This window comes from Odocoileus virginianus, unplaced genomic scaffold, assembly GCF_023699985.2.
Source record: "Odocoileus virginianus isolate 20LAN1187 ecotype Illinois unplaced genomic scaffold, Ovbor_1.2 Unplaced_Scaffold_32, whole genome shotgun sequence".
Taxonomy (NCBI): Eukaryota; Metazoa; Chordata; class Mammalia; order Artiodactyla; family Cervidae; genus Odocoileus; species Odocoileus virginianus.
Window position 1 is genome coordinate 197,829 of NW_027224294.1, and position 20,533 is coordinate 218,361.

At 36.0% G+C, this 20,533-nt stretch overlaps 1 pseudogene; it reads right to left on the reverse strand.

Annotated features, from left to right (window-relative positions):
- Window positions 1-6,148: 6,148 nt before the first annotated feature.
- Window positions 6,149-7,086, reverse strand: LOC139033682 (olfactory receptor 4C12-like; annotated as a pseudogene).
- Between the last annotated feature and the right edge of the window lie 13,447 nt (window positions 7,087-20,533).

Genomic DNA, 20,533 nt, shown 5'->3' on the forward strand with positions numbered 1-20,533 from the left:
GGAGAAACCCATGGACAGAAGAGCCTGGTAGGCTACATCCATGGGGTCACAAGGAGTCTGATACAACTGAGCGACTTCACTCACTCACTCATCATTAAACACGTAAATCAGGGCCACACTTGGAGCAAGTTATCCAGTCACTTAATGGGAGTTAATCTATAGGACCACAGTTTCTAATGATTTTAAAGAAAAATTTAAAACAGACGATCTATGTATGTACAAATTTATATGGAAAACACACTTGTGGATGGCAGAGGAATTCAAAGTTCATCTAATAGTAAAAACAGCCAGCTAAACTGTTTATAAAATGATGGAACCATGCCAATCACATAGCTATAACATTTGTAAACAGTTTCCAGGTCACACCTTAGAAGAAAATCATTCTTGATTCTTCTCTTTGGGTAACAGACTTGGGTTTAGAAGTCGAGTGTCGTTTTAAATGGCACAGGATTTCAAAATGTGTAGACATGGATCATTTCAACTGCATCCCTTTGAGGCTGTGTCTTTGCTGACTGGGGCACTAATTGGATGTATTCCCATCAAACCCTGCAATGATCCCCTTTTCTGAAAGGCAGAGCTCATTGGAGCCAGGCCAAGCTGATTCTCCACAAAGCCAGCTTATGATATTAACCATCCAATTAGCTTCTCCACAGCTAAGATCTCTTCCTCAGTAGAAGAATGGCCATGCAATGATTCATCTGCTTGACACTATAGATGAAGACAAGTCATATAGAACTTGTTACTGGCCACCTAGCTAGCAACTGGACTAAATTCTTATATCATCTAATCTGTTATTTTCTACATCTTTCAAGATTATTGTTAACACTGTGTCACATCTAAGTTCAGGACTTAGATTATAATGGATTTGAAAATTTGTCTCAGCCAGAGAAAATAAGAATTAAATTCTTTATCACTGCATAACAGTTAGTACTCTCAAATGGCATGCTTTCAATTTAGAAATGTTTGGGAATATAGTCAGCCTTCTTTTACTAGCTTCAGTGGTAGAAAGCCTTTCACAGATTATAACTGTTTCATTAATGCAGTTGTGTACAAAATCTAGGAAGTCTCCTGAGAAGAGGAGCCTCTTGATTTTACTAAATATGGTTGTCACAGGTGATGAGCCAGCTTCTGTGCTTGGATGACTGTTACTAACATTCTAGTTACTCCATGGTCTTACCTGACTATTTAGACATGATCTAGGCCAGTATTCATGAATCTTTTTTCACTGTTGCCCCTTAAAAGTGTTCCTTAGATATTGTGTTCCCTTAATTATCTGCCCCTCAAAAATAGTAATATCACATGGGGGTTTCCCAGGTGGCATTAGTGGTAAAGAACCTGACAGCCAATGTAGTAATACCACAAATATATTGCCTCTTTATTTGGGTTATGTGTATATCTCATATATAATACATCTCATATATAATAATATATAAAACTAGTAAGAAATATTTATTTCCCCTAGAGATAACCCAACCCCAATTTCAAACACACATTTTAAAATAATGTACTTATTTTTAAAAACAAAGGACATGATGTTATTTAAACTAGAACCAAAGTGAAATTCTACTTGTGCTACAAACAACTACACAGATTTCTATCCAATTCTTCTCTCTTGCATCAACTTCTAATAAAATGCTTTTCATCTTACCCATTATTAACAAAATTATATTTTTGCTTAGTTTTTTACTTGGTTATTATCCATCTATTCCCCACTGGAATTTAAGTTCCAGATAAAAACAACCTTTGTGTGTATTGTTCAGTGTTGAACACCAATACTTTAGCTGAGTTTCAAAGGAACATGTGAAAGAACAGGAAAGATGGGAAGGTAATTCCATGGAAAAATATAGCTTCCATAACTCTGTCCACCGTAGGCACTGAAACAGTGTATTTAAAAAAAAAATGTCAAAATTACTTAAACTGAATTCACCATGCACCCATTTTTTTTTAAATATGTGTTAACACTATGAAATACCAGCAAATAAAATCCTAAGTAAATAGCACCAATTTATCTCTTCAAGGTACTACCCTCATAGCCAAATAGAATATCAGTCTCTTCAATGATTGAGTTCCTCAGTTTTTCTCTAAACTTCTCTTTCACCCAGTGTCACCTCTTTTGAAATTTGACCATTTGACTTTTACTTTTGAGCCTATGGCATCCCACTTCTTATGATGCCCATGAAGGGAAACATACCTGCAGAAAAGACATCATCAGATCATGTTGCCTTGACACAAGAGGGATCAAGAGAGTGCAAGTAACCTGGGAAATGAAGATAAACAGAGAGATGAAGGGAAGAAAGTGACCTTCCCATCAAATAAGAGGAGAATGCCTCACTGATAATCTTCACGAAGTGGCCAATGATCTGATCTGTGTTTTGGTATTTTCACATCAGGAATCATGAAATGAGTCGAGTAGAGGAAGCAGAGTCTAAGAGACCTGATATGGTTGCTTAACTCACTAAGTCTCACTTTCTGCTTGTATAAATGGTATAAAAACCTCTCCAATAATACTTGTTGCTTCATGAATAGAGTTAAAGTATGTAAAGAACCTATCAAAATATACACCTCATCAGTCAGTTCAGTTCAGTCGCTCAGTCAGCTGTGACCCCATGAATCACAACACACCAGGCCTCCCTGTCTATCACAAACTCTGAGTTTACTCAAACTCATGTCCATTGAGTCATTGATGCCATCCAGCTTTGTCATCCTCTGTTGTCCCCTTCTCCTCTTGCTCCCAATCCCTCCCAGCATCAGGGTCTTTCCAATGAGTAAACTCTTCACATCAAAGTATTGGAGTTTCAGCTTGAGCATCAGTCCTTCCAATGAACACCCAGGACTGATCTCATTTAGGATGGACTGGTTGCATCTCCTTGCAGTCCAAGGGACTCTCAAGAGTCTCTCCAACAGCACAGTTCAAAAGTATCCATTTTTCAGCACTCAGTTTTCTTCACAGTCCAACTCTCACATCCATACATGACCACTGGACAAACCATAGCCTTGACTAGATGGACCTTTGTTGGCAAAGTAATGTCTCTGCTTTTTAATATGCTGTCTAACTTGGTCATAACTTTCCTTCCAGGAGTAAGCGTCTTTTAATTTCATGGCTGCAGTCACCATCTGCAGTGATTTTGGAGCCCCAAAAAATAAAGTCTGACACTGCTTCCACTGTTTCCCCATCTATTTCCTATGAAGTGATGGGACCAGATGCCATGATCTTAGTTTTCTGAATGCTGAGCTTTAAGCCAACTTTTTCACTCTCCTTTTAATTGCCTCTAATAATAGAGCTATTTTATTAATAAAATAAGAGCTTGTTTCCCTTAGTTAAAACCTAATATTTTTATAGCATTAAAATCCAAATTAAACCAAAATATTCCTACACAATAGAATGAAACATTATTTATGTTATTAATTCTTAGGAGAAACATATTTACTTCCCCATATATGTATATTTTTTAAGAATCTGAGATAATCAGGTGGTGGTTGGCCATTGGGAGAGATTCTTGATGATGAGTGCAAAGGAACATCTAAATGAGTTGTAAAATCCCTCCCAAACCAGAAAGACTCTGTCCACTGAAAATGCCAGGCTGCCTTGCCTTTCTTCTGTTCTTACATCTTTCAAGTTTGCAATTGAAAATTTATCAGATCTGCCTCATTAATGTCACTCCTCTACTGAGCCTATGGTATAGCCCCTAAGACATAAGCATTGGCCCATTTCTCTTTTCAGATCCTCTGTTCAGTCTTAGAGTAGAAATTACAGTTACTCAATAATTTCCCTATCCTTATCTCTGGATTACCCTCCCCTCTTCTCTAATAAGGTAAAATGAATCATGTATCATTTGGTCTAGATTCTGTTGAAATGTTTCATTCTCACTAGCAATTGCTAACTTGATCATTTTAATAGAATAAGGGCTAATTATACAATCTTTCAGACCTAGACTTTATGAGAAAATGTTCTGTGCATGAATATGAGACAGTCATGCACAACTTAGTAAGCACTGTCACCCCAATAGCATGCTCAGGCATTACTGTATGTTCAAATTATGGTAGAAATAGCTACAGCTGATGGCTTCCCAGGCAGCTCAGTGGTGAAGAATCCACCTCCAAGCAGGAGATGTGGGTTTAATCCTGAGATCGGGAAGATCCCCTGGAGAAGGAAATGACAACCCACTCCAGCATTCTTGCCTGGGAAAACCCATGGACAGAGGAGCCTGGTGGGCTATAGTCCATGCCATCACAAAAGAGTCAGACATGACTTGGCAACTAAACAGCAGCAGCAGGAGCAGTTCCAGTTGATCACTGAGTTTAAAAAAGTGTTATTTGAGTTGGAGTGTCATAGTCAGAGGAGTTTGGGTTTATGAGTTATGTAGTAATGTAGTATTGGTATTCTCCACATGGGTAGAGGAAAACTGCAGGTATCCACTACTTTATAAAAGTTCACTTTAATCATTCTTATTTTATGAGAAGCTACATTAGTACTTGTTTTCACTAATGAGAAAAAACCTTAGAGGGATTTTTACTTTTACCGCAAAAAAAGAAAAAAATCTAACTCCATACTATCAATTTATGTGAAATAAGGCTACAACAAATTTAACACCATCTTCCTGAAGGACAAAGTGAATTATTAAAATTGTAGATAATTTTCTTCTCTATACACCTAAACTTACTACAGACAATTGTGTTTCATCTGAAAGAAAGGCTGATTTTTTTTTTTTTTTTAAGGCCTGGATTTTTGCAGCTGCAACATTTGAATGGAAGGTACTTTCAATGTAATGATTCCTGACACCCTTTATGGAAGAAGTATGGATGTGAGAGTTGGACTATAAAGAAAGCTGAGCACTGAAGAACTGATGTTTTTGAACTGTGGTGTTGGAGAAGACTTGAGAGTCTGTTGGACTGCAAAGAAATTCATCCAGTCCATCCTAAAGGAAATCAGTCCTGAATATTCACTGGAAGGACTGATGTTGAATCTGAAACTCCAGTACTTTGGCCATCTGATGTGAAGAACTGACTCATTAGAAAAGACCCTGATGCTGGGAAAGATTGAAGGCAGGAGGAAAAGAGTATAACAGAGGACGAGATAGTTGGATGGCATCAAAGATGAGATGGACATGAGTTTGAGTAAACTCTGGGAGCTGGTGATGGACAGGGAAGCCTGGTGTGCTGCAGTCCATGAGGTCACAAAGAGTCGGACATGACTGAGCAACTGAACTGAACTGAAGTTGATGTAAGTTCAGTAAGTTAATAAAACACTTGCGGCTTCAATTTGCTTCTCTATAAAATGGGAATAATGATAATGAAAACACCGGTTTAGTACATGGATAAATCAACTAAAATGAATGTGTCTGATAGATAATAAATGATTCATGTAATGCAAATATATGTATCAGACCTATAGAACAATAGCTTTGGGCTCTAACCATATGACTTTCTTTTGAAATTTGATAAGATATTTATGAAAATTAGTATAAATAAGGAGTAATTTCAAAGATTCTGGCTTAATTTTTGTGTCACAAAAAGAATTAGACATTGATCATAAGTTATTCCCTTCTCTGTGAGTTTCTCACTTTATGCATTGCATAAAATTGTAGGGCGAAAAAAGAAAAAGAAAATTTTGGATACTTCTGCTCTATTGTTCTTTCTCAACATTTCTAACTAAGAATTTCTATCCCTGATTTGTTTAAGCACAGGCTAAGCAAAAATAAAATAAGTTCTAAAATTAGGGTACTATGGAAAAGCCTATTTCATACAAGTAACAATATGAAGAATTGAATAGAGAAACAGTAACACTCTAGAGAAAAAATTTACTCTGCAATCATTAAGTAGAGTATAATTGTTATCCTTTCCATTGTCTATTCTGAACCCATAGATATGAACATTGAAACCTTGGTAAAGTAGACTGAAGTTATCAAAATGCGTGATAAATGCCCTGATGTTGTTCAGTCACCTCGTCGTATCCGACTCTTAGTAACCCAATTGACTGCAGTTCGCCAGTCTTCCCTGTCCCTCACCTAAATGTGTAGTCATTATTAAATATTCAAAAAATGTTAATTCTTAGGACATTGTTTTCTTCTGTCAGTGATCTGCAAAATTTTTAAACTTTCTTTCACAATTTACAAGAGGAACAATTTTCCCTATGTGTGTAAGCGATTACTTACTTGACATCTTGTAAAAATGAAGTTACTCTTCTCTTCAACAAAAGCCTAACAGCATTTTTCACTTCCGTGTTTCTCACTATGTAAGTGATAGGATCTAACATAGGAATGAAGATTGTAAAGAACACAGCTACCAACTCGTTCCGAGGGTAACTGGTCACAAGAATTGTGTAGCAGAATATACAAGGGACAAAATAGAGCATCATTACTGGAGAGAGGGAGCCACATGTAGAGAGGGCTTTGCATCTTCCTTTAGAATTTCAGGGAGCTCAGAATGACTATGTAGGAGATGAGGAGCAGGAAAAAAATGAGCAAGCACATGGTCTCACTGTTGGTTGCCACCACCATTCCAATCTTGTAAGTGTCACTGCAGGCAATTTCCAAGAGTGAGAAGAAATCACAGGTAAAGTAATCAATGACATCGAAACCACAGAAAGTCAAGTCAACCGTGAAGAGAATTTACACAGTGGCAGGTAGGATTCTTGGAGTCCAAGCCACCACCACCAAGAGTTGGCAGAGCCCCTTTTGCATGATGGTCATGTAGTGCAGAGGCTTATAGATGCCCACATAATGGTCATAGGCCATGACAGTGAGGACTATGATGTCTGAGCCTCCTAGGAAGTGGGCCAAAAAGATCTGCTTCAAGGAGTCACTCCAGGGGGCGATTCTTCTTTGATACAACAGATGAATGATCACTTTGGGTGTAATGACGGATGTGTAAAAAGCATCTGTTAAGGCCAAGTAAGTGAGAAAGAAGTATATGTGAGCAGAGAGTTCAGGGCTGAGGGAGATGGTGATGACAATGAGCAGACTTGCCAGTACAGTGAATAGGAAAATGAACAGAAAGACAAGGAAGAGATTTCTGCAGGTGTGGATTCTGTGTGAGTCCCAAGAGAGCAAATTTAGACCCATTGTTGGGATGCCTGAGGAGATCCATTTAGGAAGTAACATCTTCCAGGGGCCTGAATTGCCTACAAAGGATTAAAGACTAATACTTGTTAATCATGAAAGGATTGTAGTCTGAATTTCTTAGCACAAAACTGGAGCAGTCACTGTAACTGTGGACCATGTCCTTGACATTAGTGCCCCAAGACTTGTTTCCAGAATTTCTTACTTCTTCCGTGATGACTTTTATCTCTTCAGACACCTACTAGCTGTCATCTGTAAAGCAACTCTGGGAGATCATTTGATATGCAGTTTATTGAGAAAATACAGTGTTATGTATATGAGATCTGGATTCTCTTTCTTGTCCCATCTTCATCTGATTTTACTACATTATCTCATTGTCCCAAGTTTCCAAACCCTCCTCTGTGTCTGTGAGGATACAAATTGTAGCTATGAGATGTACCTTGTAGACTGAGAGGTCCTGTAAGCAGGTAACAGTTATTCTTTTTTCCATGAGAATTTAAATTTGAACCTTCACTTCTAACTGTGGAAAGAAAAACATTTTCAATAACTTACTTTCTAAGCAGGCAGTTAGTTAAGGGAAATATATAAATCCTTGGCAACACACCCTACCTGGTAACTCTTGGTACTTATGTACAAGAACACATACGCTATTCAGGTGTGTTTCCTCACAGTGCCTGGCATGGTGTCTACAGGGCCTGAAACCCATCAGGTGATGAGGCATTCTTGGTGAATTGCCATGTTCCATGTGAACTTTCTTTTCAAAGTGAAAAGATTTGTCCTGCTTCCCCAGATCATAAACTTACCAGGAATTCAAGTGCTGATGCCCTCTAGCTCTGTTTATCATAAATCTCTATGAGAAATATAAATTGTATATAAATTATATATCAACTAACAAACAACAAGCACATAAAATCTATTACTTGCACTAGGTACCTATTACTAGTTCATTCAGTCAACAAATATCTTTTGGACAGTTACTAGGCTTATTAGTAGGTGTATTGTGTGCTTGTTTTCACAAAATCATAGCGTGTCCCTGTTAAATGCCTTTAAATTCCTGAGATTTTATTACTAAACAGCATAAATTCATCCATCCATGATATGAATGAATCTTCCCAATCCTTTATGTTTCTGCTACATGCATTCTCACACCTTCTTCTCTCATCTTTCCATAACATCTATCATCCATCATTCCTGGTTACAGGGTGTTTCTGTCATTCAGTCACTAAGTCATTCCTGACTTTTTGTAACCCCGGGGACTATAGCCTTCCAGGCTCCTCTGTCCATAGTTTTTCCCAGGAAAGAATACTGGGGTGAGTTACCATTTCCTCCTCCAGGGGATCTTCCTGACTCAGGGATCAAACTCTTTACTTTGACATTGGTCAGTGGGCTTTTAAACTAATGAGCCACCAGGGGAGCCCAGTTATAGGATACTGCATTACTAATAGAATGAGACATTTGGCGACATAATGCCCTTCCCCCCAAATAAAAGAGGACACATAAATATAGTAAAATACATTCTGTGGAAATTATCTTTTCTTTAAAAGATAAAAATATTTACTTTTTAAATTGTTTTTAATTAATTTATTTTTATTGAAGCATAATTGCTTTTCAGAATTTTGTTGTTTTCTGTCAAATCTCAACATGAATCAGCCATAGGTATACATTATTCAAAGTGAAAACTGCAGGCTTGTGTGGAAACAAAGTACAGTAGCTTCATTGCACTCCTTATGCTGAGTTGAGAACCAACCAACAGGTAAGATAAAGGTATAGCGTATATAAGTTAAGAATGAGATATGATTAATAAGTTATTTAGAAACAATTATAAAGATATAAAAATCAGTTTTTCTACCTCTTAGATAGACAGTATTTTTTTCTAGGAAAAAACAGTAAAGGAAAATATATTTTAAAGAGAAAAATTATTATTTATATCTCTGTTCAACACCATTATTCAGAGCTGTGGAAAATTTAGAAGCTACATGCAATGTTCAATATTAGAAATAGATAAGTAAAATATAATGCATGTATTTTATTAATGTGTAGCAGTTTTTAATTTTCTTAAAATTAATGCAGAATCATAGGAAAATTCTTATGCTGTATTATTAACTTGGGGAAATTTTGGACATGAACTTGAATTATAAAAGTATTCTAATTTAATTATAATTGTTTTATTGTTATAATTTATATATATATCATTTAAAAGACAAAATATTTTTGCTTATACATTGGTAGTATTGCACTTGAGTCTACCTAGAAGTTTTGCATGCTGAAAGAAGCAGTTTAAATCTAACATTGGTGTGAATGAGCACTGGTTATATAATTTTCAAGATCAATTTAAACCTGAGAATCTATGATTATGATTTCCTGGAAAAAAAATATCTCACCTATGCTCATTTCTGACAAAGATTTACAGTCAGGGCCCCAGGAAGCTATTAGTTCACCAAGAGAGAAGTAAAGTTGTAAGCTTAGAAATGTCAACCAGCTCATCTACAATAACTGTCATTGTTGATTTATAGATGGCACCTTTGCATAGGAACTTTCTCTGGAACATTAAATGTTCTACCACATCTCCTGTTTGTAGGCAAATTCTGTGAAGTTTTTCAACTATGATTAATTGGATCCCAGGGGTATTCGCCATTATTAGCAAATTTTCTCAACAAATCAGTTATTTCAGGTAACTTAACTGAAGGCTTCCCTGGAGGTTCAGAAGGTAAAGCATCCTCCTACATTGTGGGAAACCTGGATTCGATCACTGGGTTGGGAAGATCCGCTGGAGGAGGGCATGGCAACCCACTCCAGTAGTCTTTCCTGGAGAATCCCATAGACAGAGGAGCCTGGTGGCCCCAGTCCATGAAATCATAAAGAGTCAAAGATGGCTGAGTGACTAAGCACACAGTCCACAGCTGAACTTCAGAGGACAACTTTTATAGCACTCATCTTTAATTTTGATCTACCCCTTAGGTGTACATGAAGACAAAACACTATGATGAGAACAAAATCCACTAATCATTTATGAATGTTGGTATTTGATAACAAACAAGCTTAATATGGAGCCTAGATATTATCTATTGTAAAAGTTAATCATTTAGGTGGGTAACTATTAGATTTAAATTCTCATTATTATATTTTGTTTTTTAATTGATCTATCATTCACTCAAATTATAACTTGTAGATATCATTTTCACATGTACATTAAGTGATTATATAACCCCTATCATAATATTTGCACTTCACACAAGGTAAAGGGTGCAGTACTTTTTCAAATTGGTTATATTTGCATCATTTCTGGAATTAGATTAACATGGTTGAAAATAATTCTATTCTTCAAGCATATTCAGAAATACTAGAGTGCTTTTATTTCAGTCATTTAAATTTAATATTATAATATCTTTATGAAATAGAAAACATAAGCATTGGCGGACACAATTATTAACAAGGAAACATAAGACAAGGAATCATAATGTCATTTGCAAACTCAAAATAAAAAGCCAGGATACTTATCTTTAAATTACTCTTTTACAACTAAAGCATCATGACAAGTTTAGGTTGCCATCTAATATGAGGTCTATTATAATTATCTACTAAAGTCAATATATACCTATATTTGAAATTATATTGAAAATAAATTTAACTGAATTTCAATTCAGATGTATTCTTACATAAAACCACACTTGCTCACCATGTTCAAGTATGCTTGCATTAATAAGAAGAAAAATGAGTTACACATATCTCTGGATTGGCTCCAGAGAATGTGGTCACCATGAGCAGCATGTCAGTGAAGGAAATAGTTTAAGAAAACTGGTGTGTGTGTGTGTGTGTGTGTGTGTGTGTGTCTGTCTGTGTGTTACTTTGTTGTGTATGACTCTGTAACACCATGGACCAGAACTCTCCAGGCTCCTCTGTCCATGTAATTCTCTAGGCAAGAATACTGGAGCGGGTAGCCATTCCTTTCTCCAGTGGATCATCTTGACCCAGGGATCAAATCTGGGTCCCCTGAATTGCAGGCTTATCTTTACCATATGAGCCACCAGGGAAGCCCATATGTATATAATGTAGAATGAGTTAATCATATTCAGTAAAAATTTTCACTTCAATAAATTAAGAATTAAAGTAATTGACAAAGTCTATAGAGTAAAATTGGTATTCTCTACATTGTGCAATAAACTGAGTGCACAAAGACAGTTATGTAACTTTTCTCTGACTTCAGGGAGATTACAGACCAAGAAGCATAGATCATTAGCCAAAAGTTTATCTCATTGCTTTGAAAAACTACATAAATTTGAAACCTATCTAAGTTACCCAGTCATTTCCAAAGGGCCCACCTCCAAATATTACCACATTAAAAAAGAATTAAGTTATGAACTTTCAGTCTATAGAAACATCTACAACAGAGGAATAAATGCTCAAATACTTGGTATTATTTGATAAGTAGTATCATGTTTGAGAAGCCTTTGAGATAATATAAGAAATCCCCACATAATAGGAATTAAAATCAAGATATGAGTTTTTTCATACAGTGTGATTTGCTAGCAAAAAGCACCCACCACCTCACAACTTGAACTGCTCATGAATCCAGACTGAATAAAGCAGGCAACATAACGTTTTATTTTAAGCCTCATTCAAAGAGAGAGAGGTTTGTATGAATGATGTCTCTGTGAAATAAAGCAATATGTTCTGGCCTCTTTGTTTCCTAGTACTTATTAACAAGAGAGATAAGAATGATATATATTGTCAGCATCTTTCTTAAAAATTCCATCACCCAAAATATCTGCTATTAAACTCTGCAGTTCATGGCTGAAGCTCATGGATTATGGTTTATGCTTAATTTACACATGAAAGGCAGAGCCTAGGTCTCTATGGAAGGCTGTGAAACACTATACACAAACACAGAGATGGGAATATTGAAAAATATCAGTTATTACCAGATATTCTCAACTATCTGGGAAGATTACTGGATGATCTTTATGAAAATGTAACTCCAAACAAACCTGATCCATTTGAGGAGATAATTCAATTGGGAAAATAAGTAAGAGTTGGTTAATTTACATCATTTACAACATATTCATTAAGTTACTTTGATAACTTTTGCCTCCTTAAGATTATCATTTACAATTCTGAAACACCATTCTTTTTTGACATTTAAATGCTAAGCAAAATAATCAAAATAATATTTGCAAAGCATCTTGCAGGTACAAAAATAAGACACATACATAGTTCAATTCAGTTGCTCAGTCGTGTCTGACATTTTGTGACCCATGAACCGCAGCACACCAGTCCTCCCTGTCCATCACCAACTCCTGGAGTCTACCGAAACCTATGTCCATTGATTCAGCGATGCCATCCAACCATCTTACCCCTGTCATCCCCTTCTCCTCCTGCCCTCAATCTTTCCCAGCATCAGAGTCTTTTCAAATGAGTCAGCTCTTCGCATCAGGTGGCCAAAGTATTGGAGTTTCAGCTTCAACATCAATCCTTCCAGTGAACACCCAGGACTGATCTCCTTTAGGATGGACTGGTTGGATCTGCTCGCAATCCAAGAGACTCTCAAGAGTCTTCTCCAACACCACAGTTCAAAAGCATCAATCTTTGGTGCTCAGCTTTCTTTATAGTCCAACTCTCACATCCATACATGACTACTGGAAAAACCATAGCCTTGACTAGACGGACCTTTGTTGCTAGTAAAGTAATGCTCAAAATTCTCCAAGCCAAGCTTCAGCAATACGTGAACTGTGAACTTCCAGACGTTCAAGTTGGTCTTAGAAAAGGCAGAGGAACAAGAGATCAAATAGTCAACATCCACTGGATCATCAAAAAAGCAAGAGAGTTCCAGAAAAACATGTATTCTTCTTAATTGACTATGCCAAAGCCTTTGACTGTGTGGATCACAATAAACTGTGGAAAATTCTGAAGGAGACACACACATAAGACAGCCAAATATTAATATGGCCTATCTGTGTGTGGAGAACAGTTAACACTTTGATGACATATTAATAAGATGATTCTTTAAAATTCATAATCAGTTCTATTAATTCTTAAAATATTACATTATGAGAGAGAAAATGTCCCACTACCTAAAATAAATCCATAGTATTAAATATAGTTTAACTCATTATATAGAACACGAATTTATAGCATTAATATTGACATTTTATATCGAAAACTATGTGTTTTCATAAGAAAATGCAGCGGTCTTAAAAATGTATTTCAAACAGAATATATACTTTGCACTAGAAAAATCATGAAAATCTTGTAGGTATGGATGCATTTTTTTCATGTGAGAGGGTAACAGGCAGGAAGGCCAGGGATCTCCAAACGGAGGAAAAAACAAACCAGCTATACATTTTTTTCTTCTCTATACAAATTTAAAAGGAGGTTTCTCTTAAAATGCTGTGTTGCCATGACACCTGGTTTCACCTGAAGCTAACTACTCTCAAACCTTGAGTTAACCAATACATTTCTTTTTCTTATGGAAATGTTGTCTTAAGCTATGTTAATGTACCCCAGACTCTATCTTCAAGTTGGTTCTGCCAAATGGCCTAACCTACTTACTCAGATATTGTTCCCTAATCTATGTAAATGAAACTATTTGTTGGTAATCTGCCCTTCTACAAGATTCAAGTCAATCGTTTTATGGCCAGGGATGAATTATCTGGTGCCATTCTAAATTCTAAGACATTCCTTTCTTTTCATTAACAGACTGTGAGTGACTATATAACTTACAGCTAAAGACTAGGAGGGGGGTACTCTTTCTGCCCCCTTCTGATGCCTATGTCAGAAGCTTTCTCTATCTCCTTTATACTTTAATAAAACTTTATTACACAAAAGCTCTGAGCGATGTAGCCTCGTCTCTGGCCCCAGATTAAATTCATCTCCTCCAGGCAAAAGCAAAATGTCAGTCCAATCATTTTGTTTCATGAAAGATTAGCTTATTATGTGTTTTACATTCTTTTTATTTACAACTTCATTCTGCCTTGTCACATGGTCAAATATATAAACATATCATTAATTCAGATATAAAAAGCTAATTATTAAAAATAATGAAAGGGGAAAACCTACAATCCAAAACAAACTACTAGACAAGGCTTTATTCAGATTTGAATGAGAAATCAAGTTTAACAGGCAAAGTAAGGTTCAGAAAGCTCAGCACCATGGAACTAGATTTATAAGAAATAGTAAAGGGACTTCTATAAACAAAACAATTTTTTTAAAAAAGGCCACAACTAGCCATGTAAAAATCATAAACAGAAAAATCTCATTGGAAAATTCAAGTGTAGATTAAAGGCAGAGAAGTAGTAGACCAACCACTTATGAAGATAGTAAGAAGTTTACTAGGAAAATTAGAAAATTCATCTATATGTTCATAAGTAGTTAAGGGATATGCAAAACAAAAAGATATAAAAATTCATGATAGTTAAAATACAGTTGAACTTAACAAGTTAAACTATACACAAAATTATTTAATAAATAATTAAATTATTTAATAGATTGTTCTTTGTGACCCCATAAAACATACAGCTCATGGAATTCTCCAGGCCAGAATACTGGAATGGGTTGCCTTTCCCTTCTCCAGGGGATTTTCCCAACCCAGGGATCAAAACCAGGTTTCCTGCATTGCAGGTGGATTCTTTACCAACTGAACTATCAGGGAAGTCCATTTAATAAATACACATAGACAAATGAAGCAACAATCCAAACATAGAAATAAAGGTAGTCATCAAATCACAAAGGCAGATAAGCTAAAAATGAGCTACAAAGACAAGTCAAATACAATTAACAAAATGAAAGAGCTTACATACTTATCAATCATTACTCTAAATATATCTGGTCTAAATGCTCCAAAGACACAGAATAACTGAATGAACACAAAAAGACCTATATATAAGTGGTTTATAAAAGACTCATTAGACATGAAAACACAATATAGAATGAAAGAGTGAGGAAGGAAAAAGATATCCCAAGAAAAGAGAAACAAAAAGAAGGCCAAGGTAGCAATATTTGTAGCAAACAAAATAGACTTTAAGACAAAAGGTAGAGGAAGAGATTACAAAGGATAACCCATAATGAGAAGGAGATCAATATACTGGCCCTGTGAACTAATGTTTCTCATCTGATGAGAATGTGCACTATTCCTGGCCCAGTGTGAGCACCAACCACTCTTATCTCTAATTCATCTGGGTAATTCTTTCCCCAGCTTTAGATAGTTCCCTCATATTCTACCACTGAAGCTGAGGGGAATCCTCTGCAGGTTTCCAGAATTCCTTCCCTCACTCTTTCTCTTTCTCTCTCTCTCTCTCCCACCCCCAGGTCTATAGGTCTATCCTCTGCAGTATTCTACTCTCAGTATTCTAGCTGCCTTTGTATTCTCAGACCCTCAACTTCACTTCTGAACTCAAGCAGTCTACCAGGATCCTCTGACATAACACTTCTTATACCACAACTTGAAAACTGTTAAAGGTGGTAAACTGGAAAAAGCCTACAGATAAACTTGCTTTTTCTACATCTCTGAGTGATCATTGTAAATTGTTCCTGATAGCTAGTATCTTGAAAGTAGTTATTTCACATTTTCTTCTGATTTTTTTAATAACTATACATGACTACTTTTTGAAGATTTATGCATGATTTCAAATTGCTAAAAATAACCAAAATATGTCTTACTTAAGAAAAGGATAAATGAACTGGGATACATCCATAAAATGGAATAATATATACCAGTCAAATAAATGGACTATTGATAGTCCCATTCATACACATAAACCTCAAATACATGATACTAAGAGCAAGAAGTCATATTTAAAGACTGCATGGTAGACATGATATTACATATAGAAAATGCCAAAAAAAAAACTGCACCTAATAAAAGAAATTCAAGAAAATTGTAGGATAAAAATCAACTGACATCAATTAGTTTTGATTGCATGTAGAAACAATGAACTATACAAAAGAAAGAAAAAATAATCTCATTTACAATGGCATCAGAAAGAATAAATTATTAGGAATAAATTTAACAAAGAAGGTAAGCAATTTGTACACTGAAAAAATATGGCATAAGTGAAAGAAATTAAAAAGGTGCAAATAACTGGAAAGATACCACATGTTCATAAATTGGAAGAAAAAATATTGTTAAAATGGACACAGCAGACAAATCATAGACTCAATACAATCCTTATCAAAAGTCCAATGGGTTTTTGTTTGAAATTATTTAATTGAAGTATAATTGATACCAATGCAATTTTTACTAGAAATATAAAAATAATCATAAAATTCATAAGAGCCTGGGCTTCCCTGGTGGCTCAGTGGTAAAGAATCCACCTACCAATGCAGAAGACACAGTTCCATCCCTGAGCCTGGAAGATCCCACATGCCATGGAGCAACCAAGCCCATGTGCCACAGTACTGAGCCTGTGCTTTTGAGACTGGGAGCTGCAAATACTGAGCCCGTGTGCCACAGCTACTGAAGCCTGTACGCCCTAGAGCCCATGTCCTGCAACAAGAGATGTGACAGCAAAGAGAAGCCAGCACTTCATCTAGAGAGTAGCCCCAACTCACCACAAAAGAAAAGCCCATGCAGCAATGAAGACCAAGTACAGCAAAATTAAATAAGTAAATAAAATTATACTAAAGAAAGAGATAGAGATGTTAGACTTGTTCAGTTTCATCAAATGATTGCTACCCAGAGGGATCGGGTGGAGAGGGAGGTGGGAGGGGGGACTCGGATGGGGAATACATGTAAATCCATGGCTAATTCATTTCAATGTATGACAAAAACTACTGTAATGATGTAAAGTAATTAGCCTCCAACTAATAAAAATAAATGGAGAAAAAATATATTAATAAATAAATAAATAAATAAATAAATAAAAATTCTTAAGATCCTACTCAGGAGAAAGCAGAATGAAGCTAGAGACATCACAATTCCTTATTCCAAGATACATTCCAAAACTTTACTAGTCAAAATAGTAAGGGGCTGACACAAAAACACACACAAATTAGTGAACAGAATAAAAAGATCAGAAATAAACCCATCCATATATAGCTAACTTACTTTAAAATATGGGTCCAAGAATAGAGTATGGGGAAAGGAAATTCTCTTCAATGTTTTGGGAAAACTGAATATATGCAGAAGAACAAACTCAGGAACTGTGATTTATCTAAACACCCATATTATTTGAAGCATTATTCACAAACCAAGATAGAAAAAACCTAAGAACATGGACAAAGAAATAGAGTATATATAAACAATGCAGAGACATTACTTTGCCAACCAAAGTCCATCTAGTCAAGGTTATGGTTTTCCAGTAGTCACGTATGGATGTGAGAGTTGGACCATAAAGAAAGCTGAGCACCAAAGAATCAATGCTTTTGAACTGTGGTGTTGGAGAAGACTCTTGAGAATCCCTTGGACTGCAAGGAGATCCAACCAGTCAATCCTAAAGGAAATCAGTCCTGAATATTCATTGGAAGGACTGATGCTGAAACTGAAACTCCAATACTTTGGCCACCTTTTCTGAAGAATAGAATCATTTGAAAAAACCCTGATGCTGATGAAGATTGAAGGTGGGAAGAAAAGAAAACAACAGAGGATGAGATGGTTGGATGGCATCACAAACTCAATGGACATGAGTTTGAGTAAACTCTGGGAGTTGGTGATAAACAGGGAAGCCTGGTGTGCTGCAGTCCATGGGGTCACAAAGAGTGAGACATTGACTGAGTGACTGATCTGACTGACTGAAACAATGGAATATTACTGACTCATTAAAGAGGAAGAAATTCAGTCTTTGGAGGTATGAGTGAACCTGGAGGACATAAAAATAAATAAATAAATAAACCAGATACAGAAAGGAAACTACTGTATTATCACACATGTGTAATCTAAAAAAGTCAAATGATGGAAGCAGAAAGTATGCCAGGGCTGAAGGGTGGTATAAATGTGAAGATGTTTCTGAAAGGTTATAAAATTGCAGTTACAAGATGAATAAGACCTAGGATTAATATATAGCACATTGGCTATACTTAATAATATAATAATGTATACTTGGTGCTTCCCAAGTGGCACAGAAGTAAAGGAATCTATTTGCTAGTGCAGGAGACCTGAGATGTCAATCAGATCCTTAGGTCAGGAAGATCTCCTGGAGTAGGAAATGTCAACCCACTCCAGTATTCTTGCCTGGAAGGAAAATCCTATGGATAGAGAATCCTGATGGGCTACAGACCATAGGATAGCAAAGAGTTGGACATGACTGAACAAGTGAAGACAGTATATACTTGAAATTCACTGACAGTAGATTTTATGGGGTCTCACCAAAAGAAAAACAAAAATGATGATTATTTGAGATGATAGCTCTGTTAAGTAAGGTTTATTGTAGTAATTTCACAATGTATATCAAATCATCAATTGTATATATTCTATATAATATTTTAATTTACCAATTATACTTCACTGAGGCAAGAAGGAAAATTTTAAAATATATAATATGTGACTCTATTTATAAAACATTCTGAATGAGATAAAAATATAACTATAGAGATGGATCATTGTCTGCCAGAAACTAGAAGTGAAGGGAGGAAGTGACTCCAAAAGTGAATGAGGAAATATTTACTGTGATGAAATGTTTTGTTTATTAATTATGGTGATTACACAGCTGTACATATTTTTTCACTTGCACAACATAGACTGAAAAGAATGAATGATGCATTGGGAAGATTATGTATATTATGTAAAATGGAAAACAAAACATTTCCTGAACTGAAGCAACAAACACTTGGAAAACACAGTTAATCAAAGAAAATTACTAGATTGCAGTCAGTTCAGTTCAATCGATCAGCCATGTCTGACTCTTTGTGACCCCATGAACTGCAGCATGCCAGGACTGCCTGTCCAACACCAACTCTCGGAGCCTACCCAAACTCATGTCCACTGAGTCAGTGATGCTATCCAACCATCTCATCCTCTGTCATCCCCTTCTCCTTCTGCCCTCAATCTTTCCCAGCATCAGGGGCTTTTCAAATGAGTCAGCTCTTTGCATTAGGTGACCAAAGTATTGGAGTGTCAGCTTCAGCATCAGTCCTTTCAATGAATATTCAGGACTGATTTCCTTTAGGATTGACTGGTTGGATCTCCTTGCAGTCCAAGGGACTCTCAAGAGTCTTCTCCAACACCACAGTTCAAAAGCATCAATTCTTTGGTGCTCAACTTTCTTTATAGTCCAATTCTCACATCCATACATGACTACTGGAAAAACCATAGCTTTGACTAGACGGACCTTTGTTGGCAAAGTAATGTCTCTGCTTTTTAATTTCTGTCTAAGTTGGTCATAGCTTTTCTTCCAAAGAGCAAGTGTCTTTTAATTTCATGGCTGCAGTCACCATCTGCAGTGATTTTGGAGCCCTAGAAAATAAAGTCTCTCACTGTTTCCACTGTTTGCCCATTTATTTGCCATGAAGTGATGCATCCAGGTTCCATGATCTTAGATTTTTGAATGCTGAGTTTTAAGCCAACATTTTCACTCCTCTTTCACTTTCTTCAAGAGGCTCTTTAGTTTTTCTTCACTTTCTGCCATAAGGGTAGTGTCATCTGCATATCTGAGGTTATTGATATTTCTCCGGGCAATCTTGATTCCAGCTTGTGCTTCATCCAGCCTGACATTTTGGATGATTTACTTTTCATAAAATTTAAATAAGCAGTGACAATATACACCCTTGATATACTCCTGTCTTGATTTGGAACCAGTCCGTTGTTGTTAATTTCCTTAGTATATAATTAAATCATTAAGATCAATTTGGAAAATATCAGCAATGGAAATAAAGTGTGATATTCATTAATAAGCTGTACATGAAAATGAATACAAACCACTTTAAACATGTGAATAGATGTCCAAATTCAATTACATATATTTTTATAACTAAAATATGTAAATGAAACACAATTTATTTAATCCGATTTTCAAATACCACAAATGTTTTCTAAGCAGTGTTTTTTAAAATGTGGTCAAAAATTTTTTCAGAATTAGAGCAATGAGTGTGATAAAAGTTCATGGATAGCATTTTAGCAGTAACTACCAACATAAATGATGGTGCTAGTGGTAAAGAACCTGCCTGCCAATGCTGGAGACATAAGAGACACAGGTTCCACCCCTTGGTCAGGAAGATACCCTGGAGAAGTGAGTGGCCACCCACTCTGTATTCTTGCTTGTCTTGCTCCTCCAGGCCCATGTATAGAGGAGCCTGGAGGACTACAGTCCTTAGAGTCTCAAAGATTCAGACATGACTGAACCAACTTATCCTGCATGCAGGAACATAAATTTTGCAGACATATATACCAGGTAAATAAACAATTCCACTTGTAGGATTCACATTTACAAAATATCGAAAAGACTGTATTGCAAAACCTGAAAACGACTTAATACCTAAATTTTAGTGTTTCTTTAAAAAGAAGTTGGACTTCCCTGGTGGCTTAGGTGGTAAAGAATTTGCCTGCAATG